We start from the raw sequence: 23,149 nt of genomic DNA, 5'->3' as shown, positions 1-23,149 counted from the left end.
CCAGACTTAATACTGCTGGTAAAAGTTATTATTGGCATGCTTTTTGTTTGCATTTCAAGCCAGTTTAGGAAGGTATCTGTCATGCCCTTGGTGGAGACTGACTCTGAGGAAGAGGAGGAACAGCCAACAGGGAGTGGGAGTATGGCTCCAGAGGTGGTGGAGGAGACTGGGGAAGGGCAGAGTCCAGCTGAGCACTCAGAGGAGGATCCAGGCCCATCCCCTATCCATCCTAGGTCACGCAGGGAGGAGAGGATCAGGGAAAAGCGAGGTCTACTCAAGAGGAGATTACCATGATCCTCTTTGTGGCTTGCAGGTGGGAACTATGTATATAAGTTTGCAACTGCGCAGTTAGAATTTGCAGAGTCAATTTAGTGTTCATCTTGAAAGAGGTTTATCTTTGCTGGCGTTCTTCCCATGGACTTTTCTTGGTTATTTTCCTAGAGTTTATAATTAGTTATCTCGGCCTGCTTCGGAACTCTCATCAATGAGGTTTGTTTTGGTTTTCTGTTTGTCTCATTTTTTACTTTTGTGACTTTAAACTCTGCCTAATAAAACAGTGAAGTTAAGTTGAAGGCCTTACCAGACTTTAATATATGTTTTGGGTTTGGGGTTATTTTGAGAGACTACGGATCATCACATTTTGACTCCTGCCACCCCTTCAACTTATTTTTGCTTTTTGTGGGGTGACCATGGATCAGCTCAGAGCAGAGATTGCCCAGTTAACCCAGCAAGTGGCTTTTTTGACCGCACAGGTGGCACAAATGCAAGCTGCCTGGCCACGCTGAAAATGCCCAGTGGCGGTGCCAAATAAATTTGATGGTTCGCTGGCCCAATTTCCAGCATTTTTTGGGCAGTGCCAGTTTTACATGAGCCTTCGGCCTAAGGACTTTCCCACTGATTGGGATAAGGTGGGGTTTTTGATTAGTTTGTTGTCAGGCTCTGCAGCACGTTGGGTGACACCTCTGCTGACCCAGCCCAACCAGGTGTTCGACAATTATGCCGAGTTTTTCCATCAGTTTCAGGCCATGTTTGAGGATCCTGTTTGAAGCCAAACAGCAAACAGATGTTTGAGAGAGTTGAAGCAGGGGTGTGGCTCACTCATGGATTATATTGCTAGTTTTCGGGTGGTTGCTCAGGATGTACAATGGAATGAGGCAGCACTATTAGACCAGTTCCAGGAGGGTTTGTCGTCGGAGCTCCTGGATGAGTTGGCGCACACTGAATGCCCTCACATCCTTTAAGAGCTCATGCATTTGTGTCTTCATATCGATGCTAGACTTCAGCAGCGACGGGTGCGACGACGGACAAAGACCGTATCTGTTTCCAGCAAGATTGCGCCCTTGGTGGAAGTGCCTTTGGAGGAACCTATACAATTGGGGGCTGGCCACCCACGCCTGACTCAAGTAGAAAAGAATAGACGTCGTTGTAATGGTTTATGCCTCTATTGTAGCAGTTGAGGCCATTTTGCAGCCAAGTGTCCTGTTAAGACATCCACAGTAGCGATACCTGTGGTGGCGGGAAACGAGCATTGCTTGGCCTACAGGGGTCTGCAGGCTAGGGTGTAAAGTCCATAGGTCCGCCATCTTCAACCACCTTTCCACCCTCGCCACCTTTGACATCTTCGACATGTCCACCACAGTCGCTACTGGTGAAGCATCTTGTGCTGCCAGCAAGTGTGTTCATGCCTGATGTGGGAGCGGTGGAGATCCCAGCTTTGCTCGACTCAGGGGCCACAGCCAATTTCATGGATTCTCATTTTGTCAAGCAGTGGTTCATTCCTCAGCAACAGGTATCCCCACCAGTAATGGTGGAGATGATTGATGGTCAGCCCCTTCGTTCGAAACCTGTGGTTGCTGCAAGTAAACCCCTTTGCATGCGTATTGGGCAGCATGTGGAGGAAACCATGTTTTACGTTGCCGCAGTGCCTCATTTCTGGTGGTGCTGGGTTTGGAATGGTTACAGGCCCGTGATCCACAGATTGTCTGGTCATCTGGAACTATGCAGTTCCTTGATAGGAAGTGTGCCAACCATTGCTTGCACTCCTGTGCAGGGAGTGTGGATATGCCTGTGGGCCTGGATCTACCTGCGGAGTTGGTGGACTTTGCTGATGTGTTTGGGGAGAAGGAGGCAGATTGGTTGCCTCCACATCAGGCATATGACTGTCCAATCAACGTTGCCCGATGCAAAATTGCCGGTGGGTTGGATATATTCCCCATCGGAACAGGAGTTGGCCACATTGCGGGATTTTATTGACAAGAACCTCTGGAAAGGGTTTATCCGGCCTTCTACCTGCCCATTGGCTGCACCGGTGCTTTTTGTGAAAAAGAAATCAGGGGAGCTATGTTTGTGTTGTGATTACCACCAGTTGAATGCAATCACAGTGAGGAATCGGTACCCACTTCCCCTCATCCCTGAACTGATTGAGCGGCTTCATCAAGCTAAGATCTTTACGAAGTTGGACTTGCGTGAGGCCTACAATCTGGTTTGCATTCATGCAGGGGACGAGTGGAAAACAGCTTTCTGGGTGTGGTACAGGCATTTTGAGTATACTGTGATACCTTTTGGATTAACCAATGCCCCAGCTGTGTTCATGCATTTCATGCACAATGTTTTTCGTGATTTGTTGGATCAATTAGTGGTCATTTATTTAGATGACATTTTGATTTACTCAGACTCCCTGCACGAACATTGGCAGCATGTGCAGCTGGTGTTGCAACATTTGCGTGATAACCACCTGTTCGCTAAACGTGAGAACTGTCAGTTTGCACAAACCATGATTGACTTCTTGGGACATATTTCACCTGCTGGGGTGGAAATGGACCCGGAAAAAATAGGAGGAGTGGGAACCTCCACAGCGGGTTAAGGATGTGCAACTACTGTTGGGGTTTGCGAACTACTACTGCATATTTATTCCCCGCTTTGCTGCCTTGACTGGTCCCCTTTCTAATCTGCTCAAGAAGGGGGAGAAGTTCCATTGGGGTGCTGAGGAGCAGGCAGCTTTCGAGGCATTGAAAGTCGCCTTTGCTTTTGAGCCTATCCTCAAACACCCTGATCCAGGACAGCCATTTGTGGTGGAAACAGATGCTTCCGATGTGGCTGTTGGTGCAGTGCTCCTCCAGGCCTATGCTCCCGCAGGCACCTTGTTCCTGTGGGCTTATTATTCCTGGAAGTTGTCAGCTCCAGAGTGCAACTATACAATTTGGGACAAGGAGCTGTTGGCAGTTAAGGTCGCTTTTGAGACATGGCGGCATCATCCCAGGGGGCTCGTCATCAAATCGAGGTTCAGATGGATCATCGCAATTTGGAACACCTACGTACAGCTCAGACATTGAACCAGCATCAGGTGAGATGGTCCTTATTCTTTGCTCGATTCGATTTCTGGGTGACCTATGTTCCTAGTGGAGGGAAGCAATGTTCCGACACCCTATTTCGGAAGCCTGAGTATACCCGAAGGGAGGATAAAATCTTGCCCTGGACGGTGATTCCATTGGAGCGGTTTGCGGCCACCAAGGAACCTGTGGACCTTCAAGTGAGGATTCAGGAGGCGCAGTGGCAGGACCCATTTGTGGCAGCTTGACGTCGAGAATTGGATGAGAATGGGAGACAAGAGACTTTTTGGCATATATTGGGGACCTGTTGCGGTTCTGTGATTGCATTTATGTGCCTGGAGGTCCTCTTCGTGGCCTTATCCTATGTCAATGTCATGATAGTCTGGCAGCAGGACACTTTGGGGTGTTCAAAACACTGCACCTCATCTCTAGGACATTTTGGTGGCCGAGACTTATGTGGTGTCCTGTGGGATCTGTCACCAGCCAAGTATGCTCCTGGTGCACCCCCTGGTCTCTTGCAGCCCTTGCCCACACCAGAATGACCATAGGGGGAAGTTTCATTGGATTTCATTGTTGAGTTACCACCATCAAATGGTGCCACAACCATTTTGGTGGTGGTGGATATGTTGACTAAAATGGCCCACTTTATTCCATGTGCGGGTCTTCCATCAGCCAAGATAATGGCTCAATTGTTTATCTCCCATGTTTTCTGGTTGCATGGGTTACCAGACCTCATGGTATCAGATCGGGGGGTACAATTTATGGCACACTTCTGGCTTTCGTGAACCTACTTGCAAAACTGCAGGTTCAGGTGTGTCTGTCATCTGGTCATCACCCTTAAACTGATGGGGGGACAGAGAGAGTGAATGCTATTTTGGAGCAGTACTTCTGCTGTTTCAGCAATACTCAACAAGACAATTGGGTGGAAGTGCTGCCGGTGGCAGAATTTGCTTATAACAATGCTCAACATGCATCCACCCATGTGTCCCCTTTCTTTGCTAACTATGGGTTTCATCCACAACTTTTCCCTATAGCCCCATCTGATTCCCCAGTTCTGGAAGTGGATACATTTTTGCAGGAGTTAAAAGCCATGCACCACGTGGTCCGCGATCAACTAGAGAGAGCCAAGTAAGACTATAAATGGTTTGCAGACCGACATCGTCATGATGTTCCACCTTTAGCGGTCAGCGATCGGGTTTGGGTCTCTACTTGATATTTACCAATGACACGACCATCGGAAAAGCTCGATCACCATTACTTGGGACCTTTTCCGATCGAGGTGGAAAAGGCTTATCATCTCTCTCTGCCATGGACCTGGAACCGCGCAGTTAGGATTTGCAGGAGTCAATTTAGTGTTCACCTTGAAAGAGGTTTATCTTTGCTGGCATTCTTCTCATGGACTTTTCTTGGTTATTTTCCTGGAGTTTATGCTTAGTTATCTTGGCTTGCTTCGGAACTCTCATCAATGCAGTTTGTTTTGGTTTTCTGTTTGCCTCATAATTTACTTTTGTGACTTTAAACTCTGCCTAATAAAACAGTGAAGTTAAGTTGAATGCCTTACCGGACTTTAATATATTTTCTGGGTTTGGGGTTATTTTGAGAGACTAAGGCTCATCACAGTATCAAGCTATATGTCCATATTGGTAGGGGAATGGGGGACAGATGTATTCCATATCTCATGGGTTTTTCTGTTCCCTATAAACAGTAGCACAGGGATAGCATAACTTTTAGCAATAGCACTTAGACTTATATACCTCTTCATAGTGCTTTACAGCTCTGTCTGTTTACAATGTCAGTATTTTGCCTCCAACAATCTGGGTCCTCATTTTACTGACCCCATAAGGATGGAATCCTAAGACAACATTGAGCTCTGCTAAAACAAACTCCAGATTGTGGGCAGAGTTTGCTGCAAAACTGCATTCTAACCACTGCTCCACCAGGGCTCCTTTCACATATACTATAAAGTCTAAAAATCATTGTGTCAATGCAGGCTAAATCTGGACTTTGACATATAATGGGACCTGGTCATTGTTTTTATCATTATAGATTGGTCTTAGAAGAACATTATGAAACTGGCTTGAGCTGCCTGAAAAAGCCATATCATCTTGAACTCCCATATGTGGGATGGAATCTCAAAAGAGGTCTATCATGAAACAAAAACTAAGTGACTACTAAAAAGACTAGACAAATTTAGGATTTAAGAAGACTTGCAGGAGCTGATGAAACTTCACCCATATTCAGTACAGTCTCTGATCTTTGATATTTCTGAAGCTTTGAGTTTTTGCATGACTGAGGAGCTACAGATTTGTTGGGGATGTTGAACACTCCTGAAATGGAGGACTATATTTACAGGCCACGATGGGTACAAAAGGATATTGATGTAGGGTTCATTATTGTAGATCCCAGGCCTCATAAAGGTATTTTCAGCTCCATATCTTGGACTGATAGAAACTGCCTTATGATGAATTAGACCTCTGATATATCTAACCTAGTACTGATTACTCTGTAAACATTTCTTCCATTTCTCGGGACAACATTTTTATCCAATTGCAAGTTTTGAAGTAGAAATGGGCAAGTCTTCTGTATCATCCCCTTGAGTTAGGCCAAGTCAAGAAACACTGCAGGGATTCTAAGAATTCTGCTTTATTATAGTATGGCATAATAAAAACAATTTTTGGGAAGCTTTACAAGTGCTTCTCCTTTTCTGTTAACAGTATGAAGTTGGGTTATTTTGGTTTCCATCATGCTTGCTTCAACTTCTGGACTATGTAATAGCTTCTCCAAGTTCATCCTTAATGATCTTTTCATAATCAAAATCATTTTTAAATTTCTTTACAGCATCTGTATGTTTTACCTATGTTCTATATTTAAGGTAAGGCAACACTGAATCAGATTCAAAAGCAGGTAAGATGAGTTATTTTACACGTACAAGGAAAGATTCAAACAAAGAAAAGAACAAGATATATAAATGCAAAAAAAACCATCTTTGGACTCAGCACTCATTCAGTACTGTTCAAAGTTATGATGACACTGATGGGGGAGACTTACAGACACCCCTAGAAGTTGTGGCTGTTGCAGCTTCCCCTCTGTGATGTGATCACAATTTGGCACATGGCAACTGATACACAATTAAAATGATCACAGCATGTCATGGTCTCATGAGAACCATTTGCAATCTTTATTGCCAGCTAGTAAAGTCAGTGGGGAAGATGCAGGAGATACAAGTCACAGTCATATGATGTCATGCTTAATGACTGCACTTGATATGCTTATTGACCACAAGCAGAATTGCTGAAACCGCTATTATAAATTGGCGTGGTCACTTCTTCTAACTTCTGTATTTTTTATTTTTATTGCACTTTTTTCTTTCTTTAAGTTAGTTTTTATCAGTTTATACTATTGTAATCAAAATCCTCTAAAAATTGTATATATAAGCATGGTATTGTGATTTTTTTTCTTTTTTGGTTTATGACTGCGTTGCTTAGGGAGGGAATTACCACTCTCAATTACTGTCATTAACTGACAGCAAGTAACTAACCTGTAAAAGATAACATTTGCTGCCAGCATTCTCCCATGATTTCCATTGGGAAAGATTCATGGGAGGCAGTTAAAACCTGACAAATCTCTATTGTGACATATGAATAAAACAAGAGAAATGTGAAAATAAATTCTGAACTGTTCAGCTTAGTTTTACATCTCAGTGGAATATGGAACTGAATCTCAGGAAAGATATCACAACAGTCAGTTGTTGTTTCTTCTGCCTTAATCCATACTTATTCATTTAAAATGATGAACGCAGGGACATATATATTAAATAAGCTATGTGTATTGGATTCTAAAATAATACAAGATATAAAGATACTAAATAACGAATGTGTGCCTTTTTGTGTGTCGTATTTTTCATGCTTTTGAGAAAAAACTTCATGTTGCCTAAATACACATTACAGTGGGAAAATATCTAGCTAGTACAATATAAATATTGTTACACTTCAGTATGAATATTGTTTTATTTTATTAGCTTCATCTCTTAAAATTTAACAATAGGAATTTATACAGTAGATTAACAAATGTCAGATTTGAGACTTTATTTTGACCATACTAAGAAAGGGTGAACAGAAGATGGGGAAACATCTATTGTGCTCAATAGGACTTACCTTTAAAAACATGGATAAAATTTGTCATCTAAAGCTAGTTATCAATAGAATAGTTATTCCATTGATTAACTAGCTCTAAATGACAATCCTGGAATAGTTATTCAATTGCTATTTCCTTGAGACAAATATAGCATTTATGAGTTACATCCAGTGGAAGACCAGTTTTCCCATTCCATTGCCAAATTGGTATAGGACTAATATTTCTTTTTTTTTTCATTATACCACTTTTCATTATACCACAAGATTCAAAGATAGAAATAATAAAAATAATATAAAAGAAGTAACATAAATAATATAGAAATGTATGCTTCTTGTTTTTTATCCATATGTCATCAATCCTCATCAGATTAAGGCTTGATGAAATGTGTCTGATAAAGTATGGAATGCATAATGGTCAGTTTTCACCAGCTGAGTCAAGCTTTCAAATGCAGTATCTTGTCCAAAGTACTTGGTCAAGAGAATGCTGGTGATATGCTACACCATGGAATTTAGATACTGTATATACTCGAGTATAAGTCGACCCGAATATAAGCCGAGGCACCTAATTTTACCACAAAAAAATGGGAAAACTTATTGACTCCAGTATAAGCTTAGGGTGGAAATGCAGCAGCTACTGGTAAATTTCAAAAATAAAAATAGATACCAATAAAAATTTTCACTAGGACAGTTGAGAATAAGTTTGATGTTCACAATTTCCTCTTTGAAAGAGACCGGTAAATAGGGAACAAGAAGATGAAGAAAAAGAAGTGTGTTTTTTCACACTTTTCACACTGCAGTGAACAAAAATGGCATCATAGGAACAGGCTTATTCTCAGTCCAAAGGTTTGCTTCTGATTTCTTCCCTGATTTAAGGGAAATTTGGGGAACGATCTCACTATCATGAAAGGTTTAATTGATTCACTAACCCAAACGAAGATGATGACAGTGGGAGGCAGGAGTCACTCTCTCCCTTGCGAGAAAAAAGCAAGTGCTGTTCTTATGATCTTCCTCTCTCTCTCTCTCTCTTTCTCTCTCTCTCTCTGTAATACAGTCAAGCCCTTTCCAGCACGCGCGATCCGCTGCAGCCGCTTTGTACCTTGCAAATGCAAAATCCCGGGGGTTTTGCATTTGCAAGGTGCAAAGCGGCGGGGGGGGGAATCGCGCATGCTGGAAAGGGCTTGACTGTATTTTGGGGGTGAAAGAGAGATCATAAGAACGGCTCTTGCTTTTTTCTCACAAGGGCCAGGCACTGGGGGCTTGCAAGGGAGAGAGTGACTCCTGCCTCCCACTGTCATCATCATCTTCTTCGTTTGGGTTAGTGAATCAATTAATTTGGGAAATGATCTCACTATCATGAAAGTCAGTGTTCTCTGCCCGTGGGGCGTTTGGAAGAAAACGCCCCGCGGCATATCGATGCGCATGTAAGGGGATTCAGAAATCCCGGCGTTCAACACCTAGCACGGCAGAAGAGAAAATGCAGCTGTGAGCAAATACTGGGAAAACCTGATTGATCAGAAGGAAAGAGGCAAAAGAGGGAGGGGTGGTGGTGGACGAAGGTCCCACTGATATTTGTGAAACAGTCGGTCGGCAGCGCTTAAAGTCAACGTCCTCGCTCCCACCCACCCACAGCCACGAAGTCCCCCAATCGCGCAGCCCAGAATCGCCCTCCCCTCGGGACAGCAAAGACGCCCGGTGTTTCCCGAGACAAGAGGCTCTAGGCTCATGGGCTCAGAAAACAATGCGAGCCGAGGTGGCTTTGGCTCCACTCGGCTTCGTTTCCTCAGCCCCAGCTGCTTTCAGTCCGCTCGGGAGGAGGGGGAGGAGGTGGTGGCGGCGGCGGCTCGCGTTTTCTGACCCTGCGAGCCTAGAGATTTTTATTTATTTATTGAATTTGTTTACCACCTATCTTGCTGCAAGGGGATTCTGGGCAATTTACAACATCAAGATTTAATTTAGGAGGCAGGTAGTCCTTGACGTATGACCACAATTGAGCCCAAAATTGAGCCATAAATTTCTGTTGTTAAGTGTTATGGCAATTGTTAAGTGAGTTTTGCCCCATTTTATGACCTTTCCTGCCATAGCTGTTAAGTGAATCGCTGCAGTTGATAAGACAGTAACCTGGTTATTAAATGAATCTTATTTCCCCATTGACTTTTCTTATTAGGAAGTCGCAAAAGGGAATAACATGACATCACGATGCTTCAGTGTTCATAAATATGAACTAGTTGCCACGCATCTGAATTTTGATCTCATGAGCATGGGAATGCTGCAAAGGTTGTAACTGAAAAATAGTCATAAGTCACTTTTTTCAGTGCTGTTATAACTTTGAATGGTCACTAAATGAACTATTGTAGGTCGAGGACTACCTGTATTCCCATGTTTCTAGACTATCAAAATTTAAATTTGGTGGGTGTTGTTTCTGAATAAATATACCTAGTGTTGACTGTTAAGTCTGTTTTGATTTCTCTAACTTCCTCGGCAGATCTCCAATGTTGAGGAAGTTTTGCTGTTTTCTTTGCCAAGCATATGTCAAAACAAAAATAAAGCAAGCATCCATCATCTATTTTACATTCTTGTTGACATGTTTGCTCACTGTGAATTGATGGAGAGGCAATACCAACCAGTAAAATGTTTGTATAAATAGGGCACAGGTGTTGATCTCAAGCTAAGTCCTATTAATCTGTGCTATATCAAATCTTCAGTAGCACTTTTCAAATACTGGCAGACATTTTTTGGAGACGTGCTGGTGACCCCAACAGGTTTCTTGTAGGTATCCTTTTGCATATTTATCTCGTTTCATACTGTTGGTTTCAGGCACTGAAGTTGGTTTCAGAGTTTAGGTCTCTTCCCTAAAATTATTTACAAATTTATATCTCTAATTTATTAAACAGATTCATTAATCCAATTTCTTTTTAAAAAAATGACACTCAGCCTTTTGTTCTGTTGCTATTTTACTTGATAAATTGATATTATGAAGAATGAAAAATCCTTCAGCCAATTAAATAGTAGCTTTAAAAAAATACCACATGCTTAAGAAGCATAAAAGTCATACCAAGAAGCAGCAAATAACATTCTCAGTAAAATTATTTCATTGTTATTAATAAGGCTTAAGCTAACTCTAGATAAAATAATCACATCATAAGTTTGTCAAACTCTAGAGTTACAGAATGATAATACTATCAGTTCTATGGTTAGATAAATTTCTTGCAATTATAGGATATCACAAAAGATGTATTCCATCTAATATTTCAAAATTTGATGTGAACTAAATCAGAACCCCTTGTGGTAATGTGCTATACATATATCATTTTTAAATGATGCATGCATATGGTCAGTGTTATTACATTGCAAGTATACATTTTGAGTATGGTAATGCACCAAAATGCAAGTCAAATTATGCATACTATCTGATACCAAAACAGATGCATTCAATAATGGAAATGGTAAACATACATGATTGTTATATGAATTAAAATTAAATGTTCACATATGGTAAGTACTGTATATGCAGATGCTAACTGAATCCATTTTTGGTTGTGTGAATTGGCCCTACCAAATAATTGTTATTTTCCAACTTGAGAATTGTCTTTTGCAGGCCATTTAGATGCCCAGATTTTATCCTGAAGAATTTCCTGTTTCAAATCAATACCAAGGCAAGCAAAAGGCACAAGTAAATTTCTAGAGTGAAACATTTTGGCCTGAGAAAACAAGGAGTTTTGAACGTTATTCTGGCTGGCTTTATGCATGTGTTTAGTTAACCTTAATCACAGCAAACAATAAAATATGACTCATAATTTATTAAACAAAAATGCTGCATTGAAAATTAAAGCATCATTTAGTATAACACCCTATCTTTAAATAATAGTGATGGATTTCTTTTTACGATGTTTACACACAAAGAAATGCAAGAAGTATTTCTTTATAATTAACTCAGATAAGGCATTTCTGGTTATTTAATATCCAATGTAGCGGTTTATTAAACAGATTGCTATATTCCAGTCAGGTGGATTCAGTGAGAGCTATGAATTTCTTTTCAATTAGGTAGAAACATCTGCAGAAGAGTAGGATTAATTTAAAATAATAATTGGTCCAGTACCAATTAACTTTAGCATATCTTGTTTTGGCACAGAAAAAAAAAATAACTAAAATGTACTTGGATGAAACTTACCTGCCATATTTTGCTTAAAATCAATTTTAGATAGATACAAATAGAATTATGATGTTCGTTTTTTCAGTGCTTGAAGAATTAACTACACCAGATTTGAACTGTATTGCATTCTTACAGAGTAACAACTTCTATCAAATATAGTCAAAAGTAGTTTGATTAACCAATAATTCCTCTTTGTTGTTAAATTCTATAGCAGGTTACTTAAATGCTTGTTTTATTCTTCAATGCCTTCTTATTAGCAAGGAATCTCATCCAAAACTATTTTGGTTTTTGAAATAAGATTTTGTGAACATTTTCTGATGTAATGTAAAACAAAATATTTTTCACTATGCTATTGAGAATGAAAATATTCAATTTCTTACAAAGCCTATTCTCAATAATAGTGATTATTTCTTTTTTAAATAAAGGAAGAGGCTATTTTTAATGTGAATTTCTTTGCATGTTTTAATTCACATAATAAATGCATGAACATTATGGTAATTAGTTTCTATAGCAGATTGATTAAGGCTTAATAACATTTTCATAAAATAAATGCTTTGCAATTATGTAGAAACAAAATGCCATCTGGGTTCTTCCTTCCATCACCTTCAAATAGAGTATTTTCATTAAATATTTTTGAAGATAAAGTATATATTACCCAGATTACGTAACAGTCTTAGAATAGAATATGAAATTCGATTTAGAAATAAATTCATTGAGACTTACTGTCTAGTAAATTAATTTACAATGAAACCAGAGTTGAAAAAAGCAATATATAGATTATATTTCCCTATGTGTTGATTTTGCTTCAGAAAGTGAGAAATAGTACTTGATAATTGAATATTGCAGTTTACATAGAAATAAGCAGAGTTATATCATGCTGATATTCCCGGGTCTAAAAATTATATTTTATTGTACAGGTGATAGACAAAAGTTATATGAGTTGAGCAAATGGTTACATTCCGTGAGTTATCCAAATGAGAAGTATTTATTAATACAAATGTTGTTCAATGAAACCAGTCTTTCCTCCCCAGAAATAGTCTATGGTCTATTTTTATTTCGTGGCCTTTTTTGATTGCTGTGAATTACCTAGGATCACTGTCAGAGGTGGCCATATAAGTTCTTTAAATAAACAAATAAACTTCAGATAAAAACAGATGAAGCAGTGGTGGGATTCAGCCAGTTCACACTACTTCGGGAGAACCAGTTGTTAACTTTCTGAGCAGTTTGGTGAACTGGCTGTTGGAAGAAATCATTAGGGTAGAGAACCGGTTGTTAAATTATTAGAATCCACTGAGACAAAGCATATACAACGAAAGCAGATCAATGAATGAGTCAGGAACCAATTCAAAAAGCAGTCAACGATCAGAGAAACCATTTGGGAAATGGAAGAGGATAATACATTTCAACCCTTGAATTGAACTAATTAGCCCCAAATGCTTGTTGAACAGATATCTAGTCACATTAATTTGCTATTTTAACATTTTGACTGTGTTGGAAGAAATATCCATGTGATTCAGTTCCAACCTGGGAGAAAGGCAGAGGAAACATGGAGGCTGATTGGAAAGATGGTTTATTGACGAAGCAGAACCACCTGGGCTTGTGGTTCTGGGCAGCTGACAAAATGGAGTTGAGAGTGGGAGGGTTTTATATCTTCTTATGGGCTTTGCACTTCAACTTCCTGTTCCTGTGCAAGAACCTGCATTTTATTGGCTGTTGTCAGATTCCTATGGGGTTATGTAGGGGTTATGTAGGGATCATAGCTGGCAAAAAGAGGAAATGCAAATCCTAGGTGTTTGTCTGAGCTTCCAGGTTTGGTTGAAGTTTGGACTGCTCTGGGCTGCTTCTAATCCTACCATTCTGCCTTTGTTTTGAAATATCCTGTCTTGGATGGATTACCAAATTTCCATTTATTAAAGGTGACCTTCTCAGTTTGATTTCTGAACCGGTTGGCCCAATCTTTCTTAATGGGCACAAATATCTGGGGCTACTTTCTGTCTAAGAGCATGATTCTCCATTTCTTCTTTAGGGAAGTATACTATTCTGCCTTTTTAATATTTCCCAAAATATTTCATTCTTCTAGGAGGGTGAATGCTGACTTTCTATAACTGGATCACGTTATTAATTAAAATAAGCTTTCCATCATTTTATTTTCCTGTTCATATCCTATCTACTGGCAGTAAATAGTTTTATCATCAAGATCTTTCCTTGTCTGGTGCCTCTCTGTTAATTTTCAAATTTTGCTCAGCTTTGGAACTATTCTGCTACACAACTTTTCATATATGTCTTTCCTAATAGCTAGGTAACATCTCTCTCTCTCTCTGTTTGTCCCTCTATCAATCTAATCCCAACTCTTTATTTTTCCCAATTGTTCCTTCCCGGATGTAGTTCTGAATGTCCTTTATCTTTCTCCATTACCAACAAGATAGATCTTTCCCAGTGCTCAAGGCTTACCAGGATTTTCCTTCTCAGTGAAGTCTTATCTTAAGATACAAGTCAATATTAAAGTTAACTCCGTTTAGTAATACTAATTATTTTGTAAACAATTCAGAAATGGTCATTTTATTTGGAATGTTGATTTGAGTCATGAGTTAATCGTTAATCAACTTGTTAATAAAGTTCACAGTATCCCACTTGCTAATAAGAAATTTGCAGTAAGGAAATACAGTACCTTCTGGAAACATCAGAACCTCAATCTGAAATACAGAATTTAACTGCTACCATATGTTTCACAAATATAAAATACTCTGACAGAAATAATATCTATGTGCTGCCCATCCTGTCTTCCTCATAGAGGGAACAAAAATAAGTTTTATTATGCTATTAATGCATATATATGTTATTTTGCAGCTATAGTAAGAGTTTTCTGTTGGTCAAATCAATGTTTTGCTTTGCATTCAGAAAATATATCAAGCATAAAACAAATAAGTCCGTACATCACATTTGTAAATAGAGAGAAAAACTGTCTTTTTCTTGTGTTTTTATTTGTGATGCAAAGCTTGCTAAATACTATAAAGATCAGTTGTCCTCAAAGGAATGAGGTATTGTAAACACTGGTTTTATCAGACAGTTCAAAGAAACAGTGTGGGAGTCACAATTACAGATTCAAGAACCTATTTTCTTCTTGCTCCTCCACACACTCATCTCCTGTCTTATTCTCTCCTGCTATTTTCACTGTTTCTTAGAATGCCCTTTTATGTATGTTAACTCTATATATAAATGGAAAACAAAACATGTTTGGGAGAGCTTCTGTAAAAATTGCACAAACTAAGATTGTCTTGATACATTATCTCATATTTCATGTTAAGATAATGGAGATGCTGCTTCCTTTGTCATAGTATAATCTTTACATAGATAAACTAATTCACACATCAAACTAAACCTTTATATAACTATGATGCATTGACCAAATCACTTGGCTAGGTTTAAGCCATGAATCATGGTTTAAAAAGCTGTGCTTTATATCAGTCTTTAAGTGGTTTATATAGAGAAAATCTATATAACAAATCTATCGACAAGTTTTGGGAGCTGCTAGAATAGCACATATAACAACCTGCTCTGTGGATTGATGCCAGTTGCTTCCTGGTCCAATTCATGCTGTTGGTGATAACCTTTAAAGCCCTTCAGAAGATGTGCAAAGATTACCTGAGGAACTGTCCCAATTACATTGACTCATCCCACCTGGTCAAGCAGGAAAGGCATTCTGCGGATCTCATTAGTTAAAGAATTTCAACAGATGGGATCTTTTGTGTTTTTGCCCGCTCTTAGGAACATCTTCTTCCCAGAGGTGAGACAGGTTCTGGCTCTTCTGGCCTTCCAGAAGCATGTTAAGACCTGGCTCTGCCAATGAGTATGGGGATCTAAAAATGCCATGCAACCCTAGGGATGGCTGGTGGTTTGAGGGCACCTCCTCCACTTCGTTAACCAGTTAGCAGTTTTAATTTTTATAGCTTTGGTCTTTTACTTTTCACTTGTAAATTTTCACCTTGTTTTTAACTCTGTTTTAACTATGCTTTTAGTCATGTTTTTATATTATTTTATGGTGTTGTTTGTAAACTACCTGGAATCCCTTAAGTGAAATGAATGGTGTAAAAACGTGATGAATAAAAAATAGCAGAATCCGTTTAACGTAGAATCATTGATTTTCATCCAATCCCCTGCCCAGTCCTTGGATCATCCCAGAAAAATGGATGTCCAATATTCGAAAATCTCTAGCATAGCTATCTGATAGTAGGATGATCCCATCCCACATTGTTCCATTTTACCAACCTTACCAAATGCTTTACAGGGGTGTAGATCTTCTGCCTGTAATTCAGGACTTTTCAAGGATCACATTCAGTAGTTCTGAAAACATAACTGCCAGCATTTTTAACATCCTGGGATGTAATCTATCCAGCTCTATTGATATAAATTAATTCAAAGCAGCTGGGAAGCCTCCCACCATTTCTTTGCCTTTTCTGATTCACACTTCTCTTTTGCACTTCCATGATGCAACTTCTGATAGGTTGGACTACCTTTGACTCTTGCGATGCAAAAAAACCAAATCCATTACTATTGTAATGTCATCCATTACTATTATGCAACCTTCTCCAACCATTTCATTGACCTTCCTTTGACTTTCCTTTTGCACATATCCCCCCAAAAACATTTTTGTTGATGGTAGCTTATGCATCATTCAGATCTCATCAGATATTCCTATTTGTCCTTTATATTGTTGTTTATGTTTTGGCCTTAATTATCCCATGTTTTAGAATTTTCCTCCCTTCCTGAACTGTCTTTTCTTTCAGTATTTCCACCCAAGGAATATTTTCTACTTTTTTCATATCATATTGAAGTCAGCTCTTCTGAAATCCAGAACATTAATCTATACTTTCATTTTCTCCTGCCTGAAGTATGGTAGATTTTAGGAATATACAACCACTCTTTCTACAGTTCCACTTCCTCAACCATATCTTGTTTATTAATAACTATTGAATTCAGTGTAGCTGATTTTGTTTGGACAATAAATTTGTCTGCAAGACACATCAAGAATCTAGTAGATCTCCCACATGCCAGAGTTTGATTCCCAGATGATATTAAAATAAGTGAAATATCTTATCAGCCTAATGTATGTTTTTTTCTGAACACTTCATCCATCTGATGATAGTACATGCTCACAACTGACATAATTATTTCTTTTTCCCTTAATATTAATCCAAACACTTTCAACAAGATTTTTGACCTTAGAATCACAAATTTCCATAGACATGTAGTTATTTTTTATATGTACCCTGTAATGCAACTTGCCCAATGGTGGTATTCAGCCGGTTTGCACCAGATCGGATGAACTGGTAGCAAGGATTTGGAGTGAGTTGCCGAACTGGTAGTAAGGTCTGGCTGGCCATGCCCCCGACCTGGTTGCCCGGTCACCACTGGCTCACTTGCCCTGCACACCTGATGCTTGCCCCTTAAGGTATTTCTTTTTTTCCCATCCCGACAATCAGCTGTTCATACAATCAGTTGTGCTGGGATTCCCCTTACTGAGGCCCAGAGGAGCCTTCTGGGAGCAAAAACGCCCCCCTGAGACACTTCTGAAGCCAGGAAGGTCCCAAAATGGAGCGTGGAGGGGTGCTACGTGCCCTCCCATGGTCTTTTTTTTCTTCCTGAGCCCCAGAGGAGCCTTCTGGGAGCAAAAGCATCCCCCCAGAGGCTCCTCTGAGGCCCAGAAGGCCCCAAACCGGGTGGGGGGTGGCTGCACAAAAAAAATCCAGTCATGTGGCCATGCCCACCTAACCACGCCCACCAAGCCATGCCCACAGGAGCAGTAGTAAAAAAAAATTGAATCCCACCACTGAACTTGCCTCTCTTTTTTGAGAGAAAGATGTTGGATGTTTTTGAAAGATAAGTGTTATATTCCAGTCATAGTTTTACCCAACCAGCTTTCAAGAACATCAACAATATATTTGCCCCATCCAAATCAAACTTCAAGTCCTCCCTATTTGATTTCCATACTCTGCTCATACTAATCCACTAATCCAAACCCAAACAAATCACATAGTTTAGTGTAATGTGTAAATCTTATTCTTCCTTCCTTTGTTCTTTTCCTCTCCTTCTCCCTCCCTCTTTCTTTCTTTCCTTCCTTCCTTCCTTTCTCTACCAGTTAGTGATGACTCCTGGCAACCACCTGGACTTCTCCCTGAAATTTTCTTGGTAAGGTTTTTGGAATGTGGTTTTCCTTTGCCTCTTTCTAGGGCTCAGAATGACTGGCCAAAGTTTGCCCAGCTAGCTTTGTACCTAAACTTGGACTAGAACTCACAGTCTCCTGGTTTCTACTCTGATGCTTTAACCACTGCACCAAACTGGCTTACTGTGATGTAGAAATCTCATTAGATGTATTCATTCTCCTCCTGGTTATCAAGAATAGACATAGGACTAAAATTATTTTCAATTTTTGAAGTGGGAGTTGGCTAAAAGCACTTTTTCAGTCCTCCCACACAGGGACACATCAGTCTTTCTATGCCAATATTTCTCAAACTTGGCAAATTTAAGACATACAGACTTCAGCTCCCAGAATTCCCCAGCCAGCTAAACTTGCAAGTTTGAGAAACTTGCTTGAGAAACTTGCTGTTCTACACCATTATGTCTAGAAGCCTTGTTTGCTATACTTTGCAATGGACTTTATGTGTTAGTAACTGTTACCACAGTGTGGCAAAGAATGAAGCACACAGCTGGTCACCAGGGAAGGAATGTAAAAACAAGGCCAAGGGCGTTAGGTCAGAAGAGGTGGAAGGAAGAAAATAACTAAGAAGTTTTAGACATCTTGGATCTATAGTTCTGATTTACTTTAAGTGCATGAGTTAGGTTGCTGTTCTTGTACTAAGTTGTTTCATATTCCATAATGAATGAAAATATTTTGATTTAGCTAACTGTAAAACAAGCCCATGTTGGTTTTAATCCAGGACTCTATCATTTAGATCAGGGGTGTCAAACTCAAGGCCCACAGGCCAGAAGTGGCCCACAATGTGGTTAGATCTGGCCCATGGGGCTGCCCTGGAAACATTGAAGGACCAGCCCCTGGCACCTCGGCCCCAGTCCAGGCCAGCTGGGTGGTGATGTATAACTTGGTGGCAGCCATCCAAGCTGGAATGCAGTCAGCCTTAGATCTGCAGGGCTACCCTGGAGCCAGCAAGGGGCCACCCCATCCTGCCTCCTGGGTGCATGCTGGAGGCAATGAATCCCCAGGCATGAGCAACATTGAGCTGCCCATGCCCACCCCGGCCACACCCACCCAGTCAGCTGAGACCACCCAGTCATACCTACCCAATCCCCCAAGGTCAACCACAACCCTGATGTGGCCCTCAATGAAATCAACTTTGACACCCCTGATTTAGATAGAATCAATGTTGGCAGGGTTTGAATCCTTATTCTCTGTCTTTATACACCAAAGAAAAGAACCATAATTTCAGCTACATCTACCTGACTTTAAGAAGGGGAGGACTCTTAGCTGGACTTCCTGAGATGTTCTCACCAGATAGGCAGATTCAATGTTAGCAGGGCAGTGCTTGTTGCAACCCATTGCTATACCTTTGGGAAATTTAAGAATAAACACAGGCTAACGCTGTGCAGAGATCCAAATCTGAAGGTCAAAGTGTGAGCTACATGATAAATGTGCACAACACATACAAAGGAAGGTCACATAAACCAAGAAAAGATGCATTAAAGGGTTACTTACCACTACATGGGGACCAACATGGGGACCAATGCGTAGAAATGTAAAGCTGCTGTTTCAGTTATTTTGGAAGTTTAATCAAACTTGTTAGGTAGTTTTGTTGAAAGCTCAAACTACTTCTAAGATGCCAGAAATAGTTTGGTTTGTACTTGGAGCAGAAGTTGCATTCTTAAAATGTGATGACTTAAATGATTGTAATGAAACAGTTCAAACCTTAATGTGAATGACATACACTTATGACAACATCGAGCCCAAAATTTCTATTGCTAAGTGAGACATTTGTTAAGTGTGTTTTTCCCCATTTTATGATCTTTTTTGCCACAGTTGAGCGAATCACTGCAATTTTAAATAAGTAACATACCCCCAAAATTAGACTGGGTATTACTTTCTTTTGGGTTCCAAAATAAGCATTAGGGCTTATTTTGGGGGTGTCTTATTTTTTCCCCATGTTCAGGAGGCCCACTTCTGCTTGCTCATGGCAGGGCAGGAGGCTGCGTGGCTATGCCCCAGTGCCACCATGAGGCAGGAGGGGTGGAGCTGCCCCATGCGCCCCCACACTGGCTTACCTCAGAACCCCCGCAGTTGTTAAGTGAATCTAGCTTCTCCATTGACTTTGCTTGTCAGAAGGTCACAAAAGGGAGTCACATGACCCTGATAAATATGGGTAAGTTGCCAAGTGTTTGAATTTTGATCACGTGACAGTAGGGATGCTGCAACTGTCATGTGAAAAGTGGTCATAAGTCATTTTTTTCAGTGCTGTTATAACTTTGAACAGTCACTAAGTGAACTGTTGTAAGTCAAGAACTACCTGTGCTATCAGAAACAATACTATTATTTATTACAAAAGAAGAGTAATTTAGTTTATGGTAGGTAAAAATCAGAAGATGTCAAAAATACTTTCAATTAGTAGTATTTTTGCACTCTCATCCAGACTCTCTTTCGTGCATTGCAGTTTCTGCATTGAACTGTAAATGTGATTTCTTGATAATCAGTTAAATATGGATGTAATGATGGAACTTCCTTCAGTGAATGGAGAATCTTTGATTTCCTTGGTGGTAATTAGATCAATGCAATTATAGGAACTTAATGGGTTAAAGGCTGTTAATACTGCTGAAAGTTTTTTAAAAAGCCTGTATCTTTCTTGTGACTTCCCTGTGATTATATTATAATTAGATCCTTGCTTTATTTCAGGTATTTCAGGTATTGAACGTTTTATTTTCATGTGGCAAAACTTTAAAGATAATAAGATCCATTTGGTACAGAAAAAAAATTCTAAATAGATTTCATAAATTTGTGCATCAAAGAAATAGGTAGATGGTAAAAGCAATTTTCTTTGTGTTAGGACTATTTTAAGAAATGGCAATAATTTAAAGATTTTTTTTAAAAACTAATAATAGATGAAAGTCATAATTATATACCTGTAATTGTATATCCAATAAATATATTTGAGTTAGGAGTATGCTGGGGTTTTGTATTCTAGATTTATTCTCAGATTACTTTGTTAAGAAACAGATTTATGTCTAGACTTGTGGATTCTTCTGATATTTTTTTTAAAAAATCCCACTGAAATAACTTTAAAATACATCATATTCTCATTTGTTTCTGCTAGTGTCTATGATGATAAAAACATGATAAACTGAAATGAATTATCTTACTGCCATACAAGAGTAAAATAATAATGATGTGATTCAACTGCTGTCTCGCTTTTTGTATTATCCAAATTGTTGTTAATATACCTTCTTTGATTCAAGTGATTATGTACAGTTGATGCAATGCTTCCATTTCAGTTGGTTATGAGCGCTATCAAAATGAATAAAGAATACATACAACATTGGTTCAAGTGGGTGGATTATGACTATTCACATTGAATAGTGATTATATTGGATATTATATTGAATATTATGAATATTATATTGAATATTATATTGAATATAATGATTATATTGAATACTGATTATGAATAATAATTATGACTGTTCACATTGAATAGGACATTATTTAAAACCTTATGAAGGAATGATTAATTATACTTTACCTAAAAAGCATTTTTTCTATGTTTTTGTGTGTTGGGCTTGGCATATAATGTTTATGTTAATTATACAGTTTTAATGCTGTAAATTAGCATTTAGATTACTCATTTTATCTAGTGTTAATAGATGTCATGTGGAGAGCTGAATATTAGTTTTGGAGAGAGTAGAAATGTGAGAAACACTGATTCATCAAGAAAAATACAGCACCTTCCTTGGAAATATACCATATCATGTGAAGAATGTTCTTTAAATAACTCAAAAAAGTAAATATTCATGAAAAAATATTTATTCCTAGAAAAAAAAAGTTGTATTTTGTTAACTTTAATGAAAGGGTTTTTCAAAGCAGGAGTCCCCAAATTCTTCAATTCATCAATCCTTTAATGGAGTTTCAGATTGTTCATTGGCACTCAAACATTTATTAAATGCTTGTAAGCCACCTGAGTCACCTATGCATGAGTTGGGTGGCCATACAAATCCATTAAATAAATAAATAATAAATAAATAAAATAAACATCCTTGACCCCAAATATTTCTTTTTTATGCAGTAAGTACTACTTTCATAGTCCTTCAAGTAATAATAATAATAGAGGCAACTCAACTCTGCTCTTACTGATGGCTGGCCATTCAGTCCTAGGCAACACTGTGATTAGCCATGTCATCTTCAGGACTGTTGTTGAGCACTACATAAACCCTTCAGAGTTAATTGACCTTAATAAGCCTTCTGTCATTTATGGACCACCTATTGACACCCAGCCATTTATTTGGAGAGTCCCCTGCACTTTGGGGAGCTCTGATTCAACACAACAATTACTTTTTCAGATTGCTTTAATAAAGAACAAGAAGGGAGTATTGCAAGGTACAAATTATTTTCCTGAATTATTTTCAAAGCCTGATTAGATCTAATTTTCCCATCCACAAAGTAAAAGATAAAAATTTCACATCATATTTTAGTACTCTGATACACACTTTGTATTATGTGACTTGTGGCCTTTTTCATAGTTCGATTACTTCATAAAATATACATTATGGAATATATCTCCATTGGTAATATTCAAATATTGAATATTTGTGAAATTGATTAGTTTGCGTAAAAACATTACTTTAAAATACAGAAAACAATATTATTTTTTTCCAAGACTGCTTAAGACCACTGTTTAAAGATTATTATTACAGTATTCAGCTGACCTCCATTTTTGAGGAATGGTTTACAACTAGATATTAAATTATAGTACAGTCTCAATTAAAATTGTATATCTTTGCAATAATTATTATCTGATGCCATTCTACATCCTGATCACCGATTATTAACATTTTTTAAAAAGCAGAGAAAATAAAAGCATATGTTTTAGTGGCATTCAGCACAGAAAGGTCTTCACATGAATGCAGTAGTTCATGTTTGACATAAAGAAATCATTCACAACTATCCAAGTGTGGTAAAATTTACTGGAATGACACGATACTACTTATTTGAATTATCACCTATATGCCAAACACCCTATTTCCTGGCACATTCCAGCAAACTCCTAATGACTAGTCTCTGTGCAGACAAATTCAAAAGTCCTGTATATTTGGCTAAATGAAAACAGTATTTTTTATATGCAAAAAGTAGATATGTTCCTTGAGGTTTTAAATTTAATGTTTTTAAAAGAAAAACCTGCTTTGCTTCAGTAAAATTGGAACCAATTACAAGTTATTAATCATTTCTGAAAAATAGTCAAAATATTTTCTGAGATAATAAAACTGGTGAACAAAAATGTTTTCCCTATGAAGAATAGATAACATTGTACTTGAAATATCAAGTA

This window comes from Pseudonaja textilis, chromosome 1 (assembly GCF_049901715.1).
Source record: "Pseudonaja textilis isolate UNSWEBS1 chromosome 1, rPseTex1.2, whole genome shotgun sequence".
In the NCBI taxonomy this organism is placed as follows: domain Eukaryota; kingdom Metazoa; phylum Chordata; class Lepidosauria; order Squamata; family Elapidae; genus Pseudonaja; species Pseudonaja textilis.
This window is presented reverse-complemented; position numbering follows the sequence as displayed.